Genomic DNA, 15,146 nt, shown 5'->3' on the forward strand with positions numbered 1-15,146 from the left:
AATGATTCTTTTAATGTGCTGTTGAATTTGGTTTGCTAAGATTTGGTTAAGGATTTTTGCATCTATGTACTTTTCTTGTAATGTTCTTGTCTGGCTTTGGTATCAGTGTAATTCTGTCCTTATTAAATGAGTTTATAAATGTTTCTTCCTCTTCAAGTTTTTGGAAAGAGTTAGAGAAGAACTGGCATTAATTATTTAATGTTTGGTAGCATTCATCCATGAAGCCATTGGATCATGGCTTGTTGTTGCTCTTGGGAGGTTTTTGATTATGGATTCAATCTACTTATATGTTATTGGTCTGTTCCGATTTTTTATATTATCATGATTAAGTCTTGGTAGATTGTAAGTTTTTAGGAATTCATCCATTTCCCTTTTGATTTCTTATTTAACCCATTGGTTGTTCATAAGTATATTGCTTAATTTTCACATATTTGTGAATTATCTGATTTTCTTCCTAGTGTTGATTTCTAGTTTCATACCGTTATGGTAGAAAAGATGCTTGATATTTTAATCTTTCGAAATCAGTTAAGACTTCTTTTGTGACCTGTCGTCTGATCTACTCTGGAGAATTCTGTGTGAACATTCCATGTGATTAATGTGTTTCCTACTGCTGTTTGATAAAAAACTTTTATATATGTCTATTAGTTCCATTTGATTTTTAGTGTTTAAGTCTGTTTCCTTATTGATTTTGTTTCTAGATAATCTGTCCTTGTTAAAAGTGGGATATTGAAATTCCCTATGATTATTTTATTGCTATTTCCCTCTTCAGTTCTGATAATATTTACTTTATGTATCATGATGCTCTAATATTGAGTGCACATGTATTTATAATGGTAATGTCCATTTGATAAACTCATGACTTTGTTCTTTTGTAATAACTTTCTTTGTCCCATTTTACAGTTTTTGACTTAAAATCTACTTCATCTCATATATATATAACCAACTCTGCTCTGTTTTGGTTACAACTTGTGTAGAATATCTTTTTTCATCCACTTACTTTCAGACTGTGTATATTCTGAAAGCTAAAGTGAGTCTCTTTTAGAATCTCGTTTTTTTATCCTTTAGTCACTATATATTTTGATTGAAAAATTTCATCCATTTGCATTTGTAGTAATTAGTAATTATTGATAGTTAAAGACTTACTATTGCCATTTTGTTAGTTTTGGGGTTTTTCTTTTTTACTATTTTGTAGTGGCTTTTATTCTCCCTCTCTTGCTCTCCTTCTTGGTGATTTGATAAATTTTTTACTTGTGTGCTTTGATTTATTTTTCTTTATCTTTTATGTATCTAACATATGTTTTACCTTTGTGATTTCCATGAGACTTATATAAAACTCGATAGTTAAAACAATCTATTTAGCCTGATAAAAACTTAATTTTTGTTACATATAAAAACTCTATATTTGCATTCCTGAACATACATTTTATGATATTGATGTCACAATTTACAACTTTTTATACGGTGTATGCATTAAGTAATTACTGTAGCCATAACTATATTGAATACTTTGCCTTTTAACTTTCATAGTAGAGTTAAAAGTAATTTGTGCAACATAATTACACTACTAGAGTATTCAGACTTTGACTATATTTTTCCCTTAACCGTTGCATGTTTTCATGTTGCTAATTAGCAACTCTTCATTTCATTTCTTGAAAAATGATGAAATCTCACAGTGTTTGTTTGTCTGGGAATGTCCTTATCACTCTTTCATTTCTGAAGAATAGCCTTGCCAAGTATAGTATTTTTGTTTGGCAGTTTCTCTCTTTTTTTTTTTTTTCCAGTGCTTTCAATATGTCATCCAACACTCTCCTGCTCTGTAAGATTTCTGTTGAGAAATCCACTGATAGTCTTATGAAGATTCCCTTATACTTGATGAATTGCCTTTCTCTGGCTGCTTTCAAAATTCTCTTTGATTTTGGACCATGTTATTAGAATGTCTCGATAAAAGCCTCTATGTTCAATATGTTGGGGTTATTTGTGCCTCAACTATCTGGATGTTCATTTCAATATTTAGATTTGGGGAGTTTTCTGTCATTATTTGTTAAAATAAGTTTTCTGGCCCTTTCTCTTTCTCTGCTTCTTCTGGAACTTTTATAATGTGTACATTAGTTCACTTGATGGTGTTTCATACATATCATCAGCTTTCTTTACTCTTTTTCATTCTTTTATCTTTTTATTCCACTAATTGGATCATTTCAAATTATCTATCTTTGAGTTCACTGACTTTTTTTTCTACATAATTAAATATGCTGTTGTAGCTCTCTTTTGAATTTTTCAGTTGGAACACTGTATTCTTTAGCTGAGCTTCTTTCAGATGATTATTTCAAATTTGTTGTCAGGAAATTCATAGATCTCCATTTCAATGAGCTCAGTCACTGGAGCTTTATTTTATTTTATGGCAATATTATATTACCTTGATGATTCATGTTCCTTGAATCCTTGCATTACTTTCTTCACATTTGAAAAACAATTACCTTCTCTAGTTGTTACTGACTGGCTAGAGGAGAGAAAGACTTTCAACAGTCAACCTGACTAGAGGGATTCTGGAGGGCTTGTAGATCTTTCCCATGAATACATATGCTCCACTTCTCTTGTTTCTTCTTGGGGAGGATGTCTTGGGATTGTGTGTCTTCTTTTGATCCTGCAAAGCCAGGCTTGGTGCTGAGAGCCTGAGCCTCTCATTTATTTTCCCTAAGACAGTGCCCTAATGCGTTTAAACTAGCATGCCTTCTTCCAGTACAGCAGAGTTAAGCTGGTTGCTGAGATCCACATCTGTTATTAAGATCTGTTCAATGTCCAAGATAGCTCATATGTGTTATCTATGTAGATATATTGAGTACCATGCATGGAGATGCATAAGGTGCCAGCCACAGGACAGTATATAGGATGCTTGGGGCATTCCTTGATAGGTTAGGGAAGTACACAAAAGAGTCATCCTGCAGGTTCATGGACAGGCTTCTTGATGTAGTCCTCAAACTGGTTAGCAGGAATTGTGGCCAATTGTTGAGATTCATGCTCTAGTTTCTGTTATTTTCTGACCTTTCTTTCTGTTCCTAGTTGTTACCAGATGATACAGCCATGTTGATTCCCTCAGTGTCCTGGGTTGGGCAAGACAAACATGGGCCTTCTAGGTATTTCACTTTTTTTCTCACTTTCTTCTGTGTGAGAAATCTCTGTGACACTGCTTATCTTACCTTCTTCAATGTGTCCACTCTTGAATTTTTTGGACCACCAAATGCTGAAATCACTCAGTCGTACTTTGGGACCTCTTTAAAGTATTCTTATTTGTGGTTTGTTTCTACGGGGAAATGAGAGCCAGAAATTCCTATTCTGTTTGCTGATGTCATTCCCACATATCTTTTTTTCTTTATCTTCTCTATCCTTGGTGATATGGGCCTTGATACATTGTAAAAATCTCTATTACTAACATTACAGATCTTCCATTACTAAGATTAAAGTATTTCCATTACTTTCATCTCAACAGGAAACTTAAAGAAAGACAATTTTGAGTTTGGCATGGTATGGTATAACAAGTGTACTGTATTTTAATTGTTTGTATTCTGGGAGTCATCAGGATCTGAAAATCAATCAGCTGGAGCATTCATTGAACTCTTATAGTACTCTCTTGTTAAGGTGCTAGGAAAGCTTGGTCCAAGTTCATCTGTAAGCAGGTCTTCCTAAAGTATAGTGGTATGCTAATAGCTCATCTGATAATATGTATTCACAGGGTAAGTATATTTTATTTATCACATCATATATGTTTGGTGATTTTGTTGTAGTGCTATGGCAATGGACAGTTGGTGGCTTTTCTTTTTTAAAAAAATTAAGTTAACTTTAAATAATTATTTATTTCCTACTGCAATTGTTCTAGAAGTTTAAACAACTTAGACCGAGACTCACCTATCTGAGAGAGAAAGAATGATGTTTTCATGGTCTGTTTACATATGACGCTATCCATATTCATAATTTTCACTCCTCCCCCTTGCCACTGCCAGAAATGTCCAAGAGTGCCAACTAAGTCAGCCCTATTTACCTAGCTGCTTCATGTCAGCAAAAGTAAAATACAGATATATCACACTTTATCTAAAAAGATTGTCGGTCTTAATATTCAGATTAATTTGGATCTGCTACAATTGTTTCACAAATACTTAATATTTGTTCTAAGTTTTTATATGTATTAGGGTCAAGTACAGTGAGGATGTAGAGAAGGGGAAAGACATCCAACTGAAGGTCAAATCAGTAAGTCCTAATCAAGTTCCTGATATATATTTACCTTTTTAACCTTGTGGATGTATATCAACATATTATCAGAGTTGGAAAACCCATATATCATATGGATATAAGCTACTCTGTTTATTTATAATTTTCTAGAGAACAAAATTTTGAAGGTTTTAATCACCTGTATTCTCATACCTAATGTACATTTTCAGTTTGTATTTCTGATCCATATAAACATAATGACTGAGAAATATTCTACCTTCATTTGATGCAGGAGAATACTGAATTGTCTTATTAATAAAATTTTAAATGAGACCTGTATTAGTCCATTATCACACTGCTATAAAGATGTACCTGAGACTGGGTAATTTATATAAAAAAACAAAATTTAATTGGCTCATGGTTCTGTGGGCTGTACAGCCTTCTGCTTCTGCATAGGTCTCAGGAAACTTACAGTGATGGCAGAAGGTGAAGGGGAAGTAGGCATATCTTACAAGGTGGTAGCAGAAAGAAGAGAGAGAAGGGGGAGGTGCTACACATTTTAAACAACCAGATCCTGTGAGAACTCTATCATGAGACAGCATTAGGGGGATGGTGCTAAACAACTGGAAACCACTCCTATGATTCAATTACCTCCCACCAGGCTCCACCTCCAACATTGCGGCTTACAATAAAACATGAGATTTTGGTTGGGACACAGAGCCAACATATCAATGCCTTAGGCAATGAGTAAGCAAATTTCTTTTGTCAAGGGCTGGATTGTAAAGATGTAGGTTTCATGAGCTATAGGGTCTCTGTCACAACTACTCAACTCTTCCATTATGTAGCTCTTAAAAGAGCTATATAAACTATGTAAATAATGAGTTGTAGCAATATGCATTAGTCCATTCTCACACTGCTATAAAGAGCTACCTGATAAATTTCTAAAGAAAAGAGGTTTAATTGACTCATAGTTCACAGGCTACACAGGAAGCATGGCTGGGGAGGCCAGGAAATTTACAATCATGGCAGAAGATTGAATGAGAAACAAGCACATCTTCATATGGTGGCAGGAGAGAAAGAGAGCTAAGAGGGAAGTGCTACATATGTTCAAACAACCAGATCTCATGAGAACTCACTCAATATCAAGAGAACAGCAAGAGGGAAGTCCGCTCTCATGATCCAGTCACCTCCCACCATGTCCCTCACTCAACCCTGGGAATTACAATTCAACATGAGATTTGGGTGGGGACACAGAGCCAAACCATATCACAATGCCTTTATAAAATTTTACTTACGGACAGTAAAATCTGAATTTTTATAATCTTCACGTCACAACATGTGAAATTTGAATTTTTTCCGGTCATTAAATGTAAACACACCACACACACACACACACACAAACACACACACACAGAGTTTGTTAGCTTGTGGCCCAAAGACAAACGGCTGACTAGATTTGGCCCATGGGTCATAGTTGTTCCTACCTTAGTATTACTTATTTTCATTAGAGGGCAAGGTTTAAATTTGTTTCTGAAGCTACCAAAAATCTCATGCAGAAAGAGACACCACATAACCTACAAATGCTAAAGGGAATGTGACTTTCTGCAATATAATTGTAAAATTATCTTTCGTTATCTATAAGTTCTCTATATGTATTTTATTCAATATATATTCAAAAAAGACAAATGACATGCACATTTCACTCTCTTGGAAGTGACAAAGTTGTTAGCTCATCTACCAGCCATTAGCGATCAAGCTAGAGATTTGGCTAATATGTAAAATAAATATATTTTAAAAGACCAAAATATCAACAATTATCAAGGTATTTGGAGCTATAGCAAGTACTAGGTTATAAGAAAAATTAATATATATTTGTTGTTTATGCTGTTAGCAAAATATTTTTACACATCATACGTATCTTAATTGCTTTTACAACAACCCATCATGATATTAGTATTACGTATATAGAGCAGAAACAGTACCTAAGCACCTGGGCGGCAACTCTCAATTGCAATAAAAATAAATCTAATGTTGAGAACAGCTTAGAACAAACTTGAGTCCAAATAGAAAACAGAATTAAACAAACAAGACTTTTTTTTTTCTTATCAACCTTCCCATCATATTTCCAAAAGATTCCAAATCTATTGTTAATAGAGCAGAAGGGAAAGAATAAAAAAGAGAAGTATTGGGCAGAAAGGAGATCATATTTGTTGAGTGCCTAGAATACACCAGGCAAATAATAATATAATAATAAAAAATAGACTTTGGACAAAATGTGTGAGAAGAAGAAACAATATTTTTTAGCAGTCTACCTCTACTTGACACAGCACATACTCTAATAAACTCCACTCTCCTTTCCTACCTTAAATGGTATTAAGTGCCATCTGTGCCTTACCTTCTTAGCCCTTACTATGCCAACTATAGTGTTTATAGTTCTTTTTGTCTCTCTAAACTAACCTATTGTAACTATTAACCAAGTAAGAAAAACTGGGCCTCAGGGAAGTTAATGTGTCTAAGTTTATAATCTAATAAAAAGAATCAAGGACAGGACTTGGACTACATCAGACTCAACTGTCTTTTAATGTAGGTATTGCCAAATTTGTAGGACTTTTATGATAAGAAATTAGACTGTGAAATTACTTTTTAGCAGATTGACAGGAAAGTTATTACTTTAAATTATATCCATTTCAGGCATGGCTTTATAATAACCATAGAAATGATATGGAATATCTATACAGTAGAAATTTTTTATTGTTCTTTATCTGAACCTCTTAAGGAGAAGAATATCTATTATTGTGGCTTCAAAGATGTCCACTAATATTTCAGTAGTCGGGCCTTTGATATAGCACGGTTCCATAAGTCTTTTTCCTCTAGCAAGCTAGGGGATACTAAGAGAAAGTTTAACAGTGATAATCAAAAGAAACTTAGGGTTGAACACTGATCCTATTATAGCAAATGATTAGTACAGGTGGACCTTTCTTGATGTTCACTGACTGTTGGTAATCCTTAAATAATCAGGCAGCTGCTATATAGCAAGAAAATGTCAAGTCGAACACCTGGGTGTTAAACATTTATACATGCTTGTAGGCCACTTTTGATCTATCTGCCCAACATGCCAAATGTCAGTGGCTTCACATAGGTTAGGAGGAAATCACCTCATTAGAGCATAGCTAGAGTTTGCTTAGAGTCAAAAGGCACAAAGAACACTGTATCCTTAGATGCAGGGTGGTTATTTTCCTGTGCACTGAGCTTGCTAGTATTTTTGAGTAGCTCATGTCCTCTATTGTCTATGTGTCTATAAACTACTCTTTTCTCTTTAAAAAAGAACATAGCAATGGCTTTGTTTTTCCAAGCAGAACAGTACAAATTACTGTTTAATGGCCTAGGATGCCATTATACGAAGGAGCAGCCTGCGCTGGCAACTCCAAATTACACTTGGAGTTCTTCAAGGAGTTAATGACTGGTGGCTACACACTGTATACAGGGGTAATCAGCACAAGATAAGGTGGCATCCTGGCTCACAGGATGCTGTGCAGACAGAAGCATGTTGTCTGATTGCCTTCCTTAACCTTCAATTCAGTTCTGTTCCCCTTCCTATTGTACTGCGGATGCAGTAATTAGTTTGCAAAGAGCTTGGGGAAAATGGACTCACAAGCCAACTCATTTTCTTTTTTCAAAGAAGCTGCCCAAGTTCATAAACTGTAGTGAGAGCCTTACTCAAATCAATGTAGAGTTTATAAGTGAAAAAGGACAAAGAGCATAACGCAAATTGAAACTTGATTTTTCCATCCAATTTAGAGGACAGCAAATTTGATTTAAGAAATAGAACGTCAAGAAAAAGGAATGTCATGTATTAAGTCAAGGGCTCACACACAAAAATTAACAAGTCCATGAGGAACCTTTTTATTCTACCATAGTTCCCTACATCATACAACTCTCCCAATTCTATAATTTGGAAAGTAATTTTTAGAACACAGTCTATTTAGAATACAATCTTAATTTGGCCACATATAAACCATTTATCTCTGTATTTTACATGATTATCATAAATAATGTGAAATAATTTTAAAGTTTAAATTATGATTGAATTTTTATTTTGGCAAGTAGTTGTAAGTTTTGGTTAAGAAAATCATTGTCATATGTGTTTGACTAGAATCAAGATTAGTCTCATACTGCTGAATCAATCAAACTTTCCACCCAGTCTGAAGATTAATTTATTCAATCAAAATTGAAGGTGGCTCCTAAAGATAGAGTTTCCTCTACATCTCCTCAGTAACCTGGGGATATTCTTGGTAACTTGGATTTCTGAGCGTCATAGAAACTTTTAGCCAAACTTGAGCTTTTAGGACAATTATAGGAACTTGCCACCAAGGCAAAGGAATTGATGAAGGAGTTGCAGAGTACGTTTTCAGAAGCCTTAATGGTGTGGAACAATACAGTTTCAAACATGACTGCAATGGCATTGCCCTTCTACTGGTGCTAATTGAACTACAGATGCTTCTCCACTTAAAATGGATTTACTATCTGACAAACTCATTGTTAAGTTGAAAATGTAATAAATCAAAAATGTATTTAATATACCTAACCTGCCAAACATTTTAGTTTAGCCTAGCCTACCTTAAACATGCTCAGAACATTGTGTTACCCTACAGTTGGGCAAAATTATCTAACACGAAGCTTACTTTTTAATAAAGTATCAACTACATCGCATTTCCCAAATTAAACATATCTTACTATTTTAAAAGAAAATAACAACATATTAAACAGTCACTCAAATAATGGAAAGAAAAACCAAAAATGTTTATTACTAAATTGGAGCTATGTCTTACCTATACCTTTAAAATAAATGAAGGTATATAACATTGGTTAAAAGCATGGGCCCTTGTGACAAATAGATCTGGGTTATTTTCAGCCCTATCACTTACTACTTGTGTGATCTTAGACAAGTTATATAAATTTCTTTATTTTCTTCTTTAGTTAAATGGGAATGATGATAGTAGCTTCTACATAATAAAGTTGTTTTAGGATTACTTGAGATGAAACAGGTAAAAGGCAAAGAAAAGATTCAGCAAATGTTCTCTTCTGTTGCCATCATCATAGTCTTCAATAATCATTAAAATTATCTGATGAACATAAGAGGAAAAGGCTGCATTTTCGCCAGTGTGATGAAGAAAATCTTCCCAGAAGTGTACCTTGCAGAATAGTTTGAATGACTTGGAGTGTCAATTATAAGAAGGAATAAGTACAAGTAGAAAAGAACATGGAAAAAGTTGAGGACAGCTCAAAATAAATAGATGGACAGACAAGCTGTCTTGATTTTACATGTGGTAGTGAGCCTCCAGAATGGTCCACAACTATCCTTGCCTCTTGCTATCCCCAGCCTTGTGTGATACTCTCTCATGTTGTGCCAAAGGTAGTCTGTGTGATCAATAGACTGTGGCAGAAGAGATGGGTTATCACTTCTGAAATTGGGTTTTATAAGATATTTCTGCTTTCATGTCTCTCTTTCTCTGTCTCTCTCTCTCTTTTCTCTCTCTCTTTCTCTGTGTTTTTCTCTTTTCTCTCTCTCTGTTTCACACTCTCTCTCTCACACACACACACACACTCACACCAACTAAAGTCTCCTGCCAATAGCCACAGGAGTGCTCTAATCAAGCTTCAGAGGCCATAGCCCTGGTCTACAGCTTCACTGCTATCTCATGAGAGATGCTTAGCTGAACCACCCAACTAAGCTGCTCCCAAATTCTGGATCTTCAGAAAGTGAGATGATATCTGGCTTTAAGCCGATAAATTTGGGGTGCAATCAGCTCTCTATAGCCATGGATTCTGTATCCACAGATTCAACCAACCATGGATTGGTTGAATAGTCACACACACACACACAAAATGATACAGCAATAAAAAATAGTACAAACTTTAAAAATACAGTATAACAGCTATTTACATAGCCTTTTACATTTTGTTAATTATCATAAATAATCAAGAGGTAATTTAAAGTACATAGGAAGATGTGCAAAGGTTATATGCAATTACTTTGGCATTTGCCAACATTTTGGCTGTCACATTACCTATTTGATTGTGTCTAAAATATAATTCAAGCATTTGGAACTAGGAGACAATGTTGGTTTATTTAAAGACAAAAAGAAAAAACACTCTGGTAAGGAATAACTTTTTCAACCAAAAATATTTTTTAAGTTGTAGGATATGAATAGCTGAATTAGAGCTAGCTTCTAAAATGTGGTTCAATAATAAAATTAGTATAAATGCACAGCACTCTCATATGTCATAAAGTTTTTGAAAGTGTTAAGAGTTTGCAACATAGAAATATTTGAGAATGTATACTTAACTGTCTAAATTTTCTTAAATTATGCTATATTGAATGTTTCTATTTTGGGGATTTGAGCATCCCCTAATTTTGGTATCCTCGGGGGTCCAGGGACCCATCCCCTGCAGATACCAAGGAACAACTGTAATTTGTTTTTTTGGGATAGATAACGAATACTGTACGAGCTGTTATTTTAATGTGAAAATAGATCATCAGAATCTACTTTCCTTTATCACCTCCATTATCATTTTCTGGGGGTTCCTTTTAATTATAAATAAAGGTAATTCTACTTCTTAAGAATAGAAAAAATTTCAGCAATATTACATATAAAATTTGAAAATTTTTTTTGGAAAGTAGCTGTCACATTGCCTATTTCATTATGTCTAAAATATAATTCAAGCATTTGAAACAAGGAGACGATGTTGGTTTACTTAAAGACAAAAAGCAAACAACAACAACAACAACAACAAAAAAATCCTCTGGTAAGAAGTAAGTTTGTCAACCCAAACTTTTTTTCTAAGTTGTAGGATATGAATAGCTGAATTAGAGCTAGCTTCTAAAATGAGGCTCAATAATAACATTAATTTAAATGCATGGCACTCTCATATGTCATAAAGTTTTTGAAAGTGTTCAGTTTACAACATATATATTTGAGAATGTATACTTAACTGTTTAAATTTTCTTAAATTATGCTATATTGAATATTTCTATTTTCACAGCAAAATTTCAGAATTTTAAATGTATAAAGGCAATATAATAAGTATAAAAATAGAAACAAAAATGCGATTCCATCTTTCTGGTTCTCTAATTTCAGTTGTTTTTGTATTTGTATCCCAAATTTTCCCATATATAGAAAAATCACACTTCTGTAAGCCTGTATTTATAATATTGAGACTAGTTTTTTAAATTAAAAAAATTAAGATATAAGCAGCACATAGAAGGCAATTTTTAAAACTCTGAAAATATGAACTTAACAAATATCTATTATTAATATTTTGTTCATTATCCTAGAAGCCTCTTTATTATCTCACCCTGATCATTTATAAGTGGGAATACAAAACGCCAAAACCCAAGATCCACATTGCTAATAGGGGGAACCTGAACGGCATTAGCTTTGGTCACATGGTCACTTTTGGTACGAGGTTTGGTGAACAGGAAATGGAAAACAATTGAGAACTTCCTGATAAAATTCTCACCATGACTTCAGAGAGGGTAGAATGAGCTGATCTCAAGTGAAAGTATTACAGGAAGTAAAAAACATAGCAGGTACCAAACACAGTAAGCATTCTGTAGGAGTAAAATCATAATAGTGAATTCTTTTTTTTTCTTTTATTATTATACTGTAAGTTTTAGGGTACATGTGCACAATGTGCAGGTTTGTTACATATGTATACATGTGCCACGTTGGTGTACTGCACCCATTAACTCGTCATAATAGTGAATTCTTAATGAGTCCTCCTTTCTACCACATCACTCTCCTATTTCTGTATCACCTATTTTGACTCCATTCCCTCACCTCTTATTCTCTCCAATCTGCCTTTTACTCTTACAAATTCACAGAAACATTGCAAGAAATATGTAGTGTTCTAATTCTGTCCAGAGATTTTATAATACTGTAGCATTCTGGTTTCATATCTTTATCCTATTTGATTTTTTTGAAGAGTTTGAGATCATTGTCCATCTATTTGTTGCCTTCTTAAAAGTCTTTTTATTGGCTTCAAGGATGCTCCTCTCTTGGGGTTCCACCTTTCCCTGGAATAGGACTCCTCTTTTGGTTCTAATGCCTTGAATCTTGAAATCTTGTAATGATGTTTAAACAGCGAAAAGTTTCAAATAAAAACGTTTTATTAAAATTTGAATGGTGGAGAATTCATACCAGTACAGCTTGAAAAATTGAATAAATGAGGAAAAAATTATGGAAAAAATTAGTAGAACTGTAAAGGGAACAAATTTTGCTTTATATATTTACATTCTGGAAATTTTCAATGTCACATTTAACATTAATAACTGATCCTAGCAAGCTATTCAGGGTAAGCTAAAGTCATTTTCTTAAAGTTTATTCTAAATTTAGAAACACTTGCATTTTATCCTTTGTTAATAATGGTCTTCTAGCTAACCTAACAAGTGGACATAATAAAGGTTATTAAACATTCATAGGATTCCTAATTTCAAGAAGATGTTCTATAAATATAGTATACGTGAAGGTAATGTATCAAGGATTTTGAAATTTGGGATAAAGCTGTATGGGTTATTTTCACTAAAATGGTTTTCTGTATCTGAACAATCTATGTTATTCATTTCTATATATCATATTCTGACAGTGTTTTAAGCCATTTTTTGACCTTACAGCAATCGGATTCATTAAAACTTATTACAGCTTTATTAAATACAGGTAGCAATATAAAATATGCCCAGACTAAATCATTTGTGACAATTCTGGTGTCGATCTATTTAAAATAAAGATAATGCCCTCATGCTAACTTAGCAGACCTTCGTGGAAGTCTTTTCACAAGCATTTCTATTCTGGCTAATTAATCAATTTTGGTAAACCTCATCATTTTTTCTAAGACATAATTTTCTTATTTGTAAAATAGAAGTAATGACTACCTCACATAATTGTTTGTATTTTTTTAGTAGTCTGTCTGATACAAATATGCAGGCATACCTCAGAGATATTACAGATTCAGGTCCAGACCACCACAAGTAGCAAGTTGCAATAAAGGAAGTGACAATAATCTGTTGCTTTCTCAGTGTGTATGAAAGTTATATTTATATATACTGTAGACAATTAAGTGTGCAATACCATTATGTCTAAAAATGTTAATATATTAATAAAAATAATTCGTAGCTGAAAACTGCTAATTATCATCTGAGACGTCAGCAAGTCATAGTCTTTTCACTGGTTGAAGGTCTTTCCTTGATATTGATGGCTGCTGGCATCAGGGTGGTGGTTGAAGGTTAGGGGAGCTGTGGCAATTTCTTAATATTAGTCCCAGTGAAGCTTGCTGCATCAATTGACTCTTCCTTTCACAGAATAATTCTCTGTAGCATGCAATGCTGATTAATAATAGCATTTTACCCACTGTAGAACTTCTTTCAGAATTAGTTAAGACTCTCAAACCCTGCCAGTATTTTGTCAACTAATTTTATGTAGTATTCTAAATCCTTTGTTATCATTTTAACAATGTTCACAGCATCTTCACCAGAAGTAGATTCCATCTCAAGAAACCACTCTCTTTGCTCATCCATAAGAAACAACTTCTCATTCATTAAAATTATGTAATGAGATTGCAGCAATTCAGTCACATTTTCAGGCTCCACTTCCAACTCTAGTTCTCTTGCTATTTCCATGATATATGCAATTACTTCCTCCACTTCAGTCTTAAACTTCTCAAACTCATCCATGAGGATTGGAATCAACTTTTTTGAACATCCCATTAATGTTGGCATTTTGACTTCCACTCATGAGTCACAAATATTCTTAATGGCATCTAGAAAGGTGAATCCTTTTCAGAAGGTTTTCAAAGTACTTTGTCCAGATACATCAGAAAAATCACTATCTATGTCAGCTGTAGCCTTACTGAATGTATTTCTTAAATGATAATACTTCCAAGTTGTATACACATTGATCCATGGGTTGCAGAATGGATATTGCGTTAGCAGGCATGAAAACAACATTAATTGTTTTATACATCTCCATCAGAACTCTTGAGTGACTAGGTGTACTATCAATGAGCAACAAAGTTTTGAAAGGAATCTTCTTTCTGAGCAGTAGGTCTCAAAATTGAGTTTAAAATATTCAGTAAACCATGCTGTTTGTAGAGCATAGGCAGAATAGATTTAGCATAATTCTCAAGAGCCCTAGGATTTTCAAAATTGTCAGTGAGCATTGGCTTCAACTTCAAATCACCAGGGCACCAGCTGCTAACAAAAGAGTCAACCTGTCCATCGAAGCCAGGCATTAACTTCTTTCTAGCTATGAGAGTCTTAGGTGGTATCTTCTTCCAGTAGAAGGCTACCTAATCTACACTGAAAAATATGTTGCCACTTTCATCAATGATCTTAGCTAGATCTGATATCAAAACATCTACTATATATATACACAAATATAAAGCAAGAAATTAAAACATACCACCGAGAAAATCACTTTTACAGGAAGGAAAAAAAAAGAAGGAAGAAAAGAAGGAAGAAAGAAAAAGACTCAAAGGAAGGAAGGAAGGAAGGAAGGAGGGAAGGAAGGAAGGAAAGAAGGAAAGAAGGAAAGAAGGAAGGAAGGGAGGAGCCACAAAACAATCAGAAAATGAATAATAAAATGACAATAATAAGCTATTACTTATCAATAAAAACATTAACTATAAATGGACTACACTATCCAATCAAAAGACATACAGTGGCTGAATGGTTAAAAAACAAGACCCAACAATTGGTTGCCAATAAAAACACACTTCACCTATAGAGACAAATGTAGACTGTAAATAAAGAGATGAAAAAAATATTCCATGCAAATGGAAACCAAAGAAGAGCAGGTATATCTACATTTGGATCATACAAAATAGATTTCAAGATAACAACTGTAAAAGGAATCAAGCCCCTTATATAAGTATAAGGGGATAAATTCAGG

At 33.8% G+C, this 15,146-nt stretch overlaps 1 protein-coding gene across 8 annotated transcripts in view; it reads left to right on the forward strand.

The window, feature by feature from the left end:
* The window catches only part of ROBO2 (roundabout guidance receptor 2), a 1,750,895-nt gene that overhangs the window by 878,376 nt on the left and 857,373 nt on the right, over nucleotides 1-15,146 (forward strand). The gene's annotated exons all lie outside the window — the stretch shown is intronic.

The sequence above is a fragment of the Gorilla gorilla genome, chromosome 2, assembly GCF_029281585.2.
Source record: "Gorilla gorilla gorilla isolate KB3781 chromosome 2, NHGRI_mGorGor1-v2.1_pri, whole genome shotgun sequence".
Classification (NCBI taxonomy): Eukaryota; Metazoa; Chordata; class Mammalia; order Primates; family Hominidae; genus Gorilla; species Gorilla gorilla.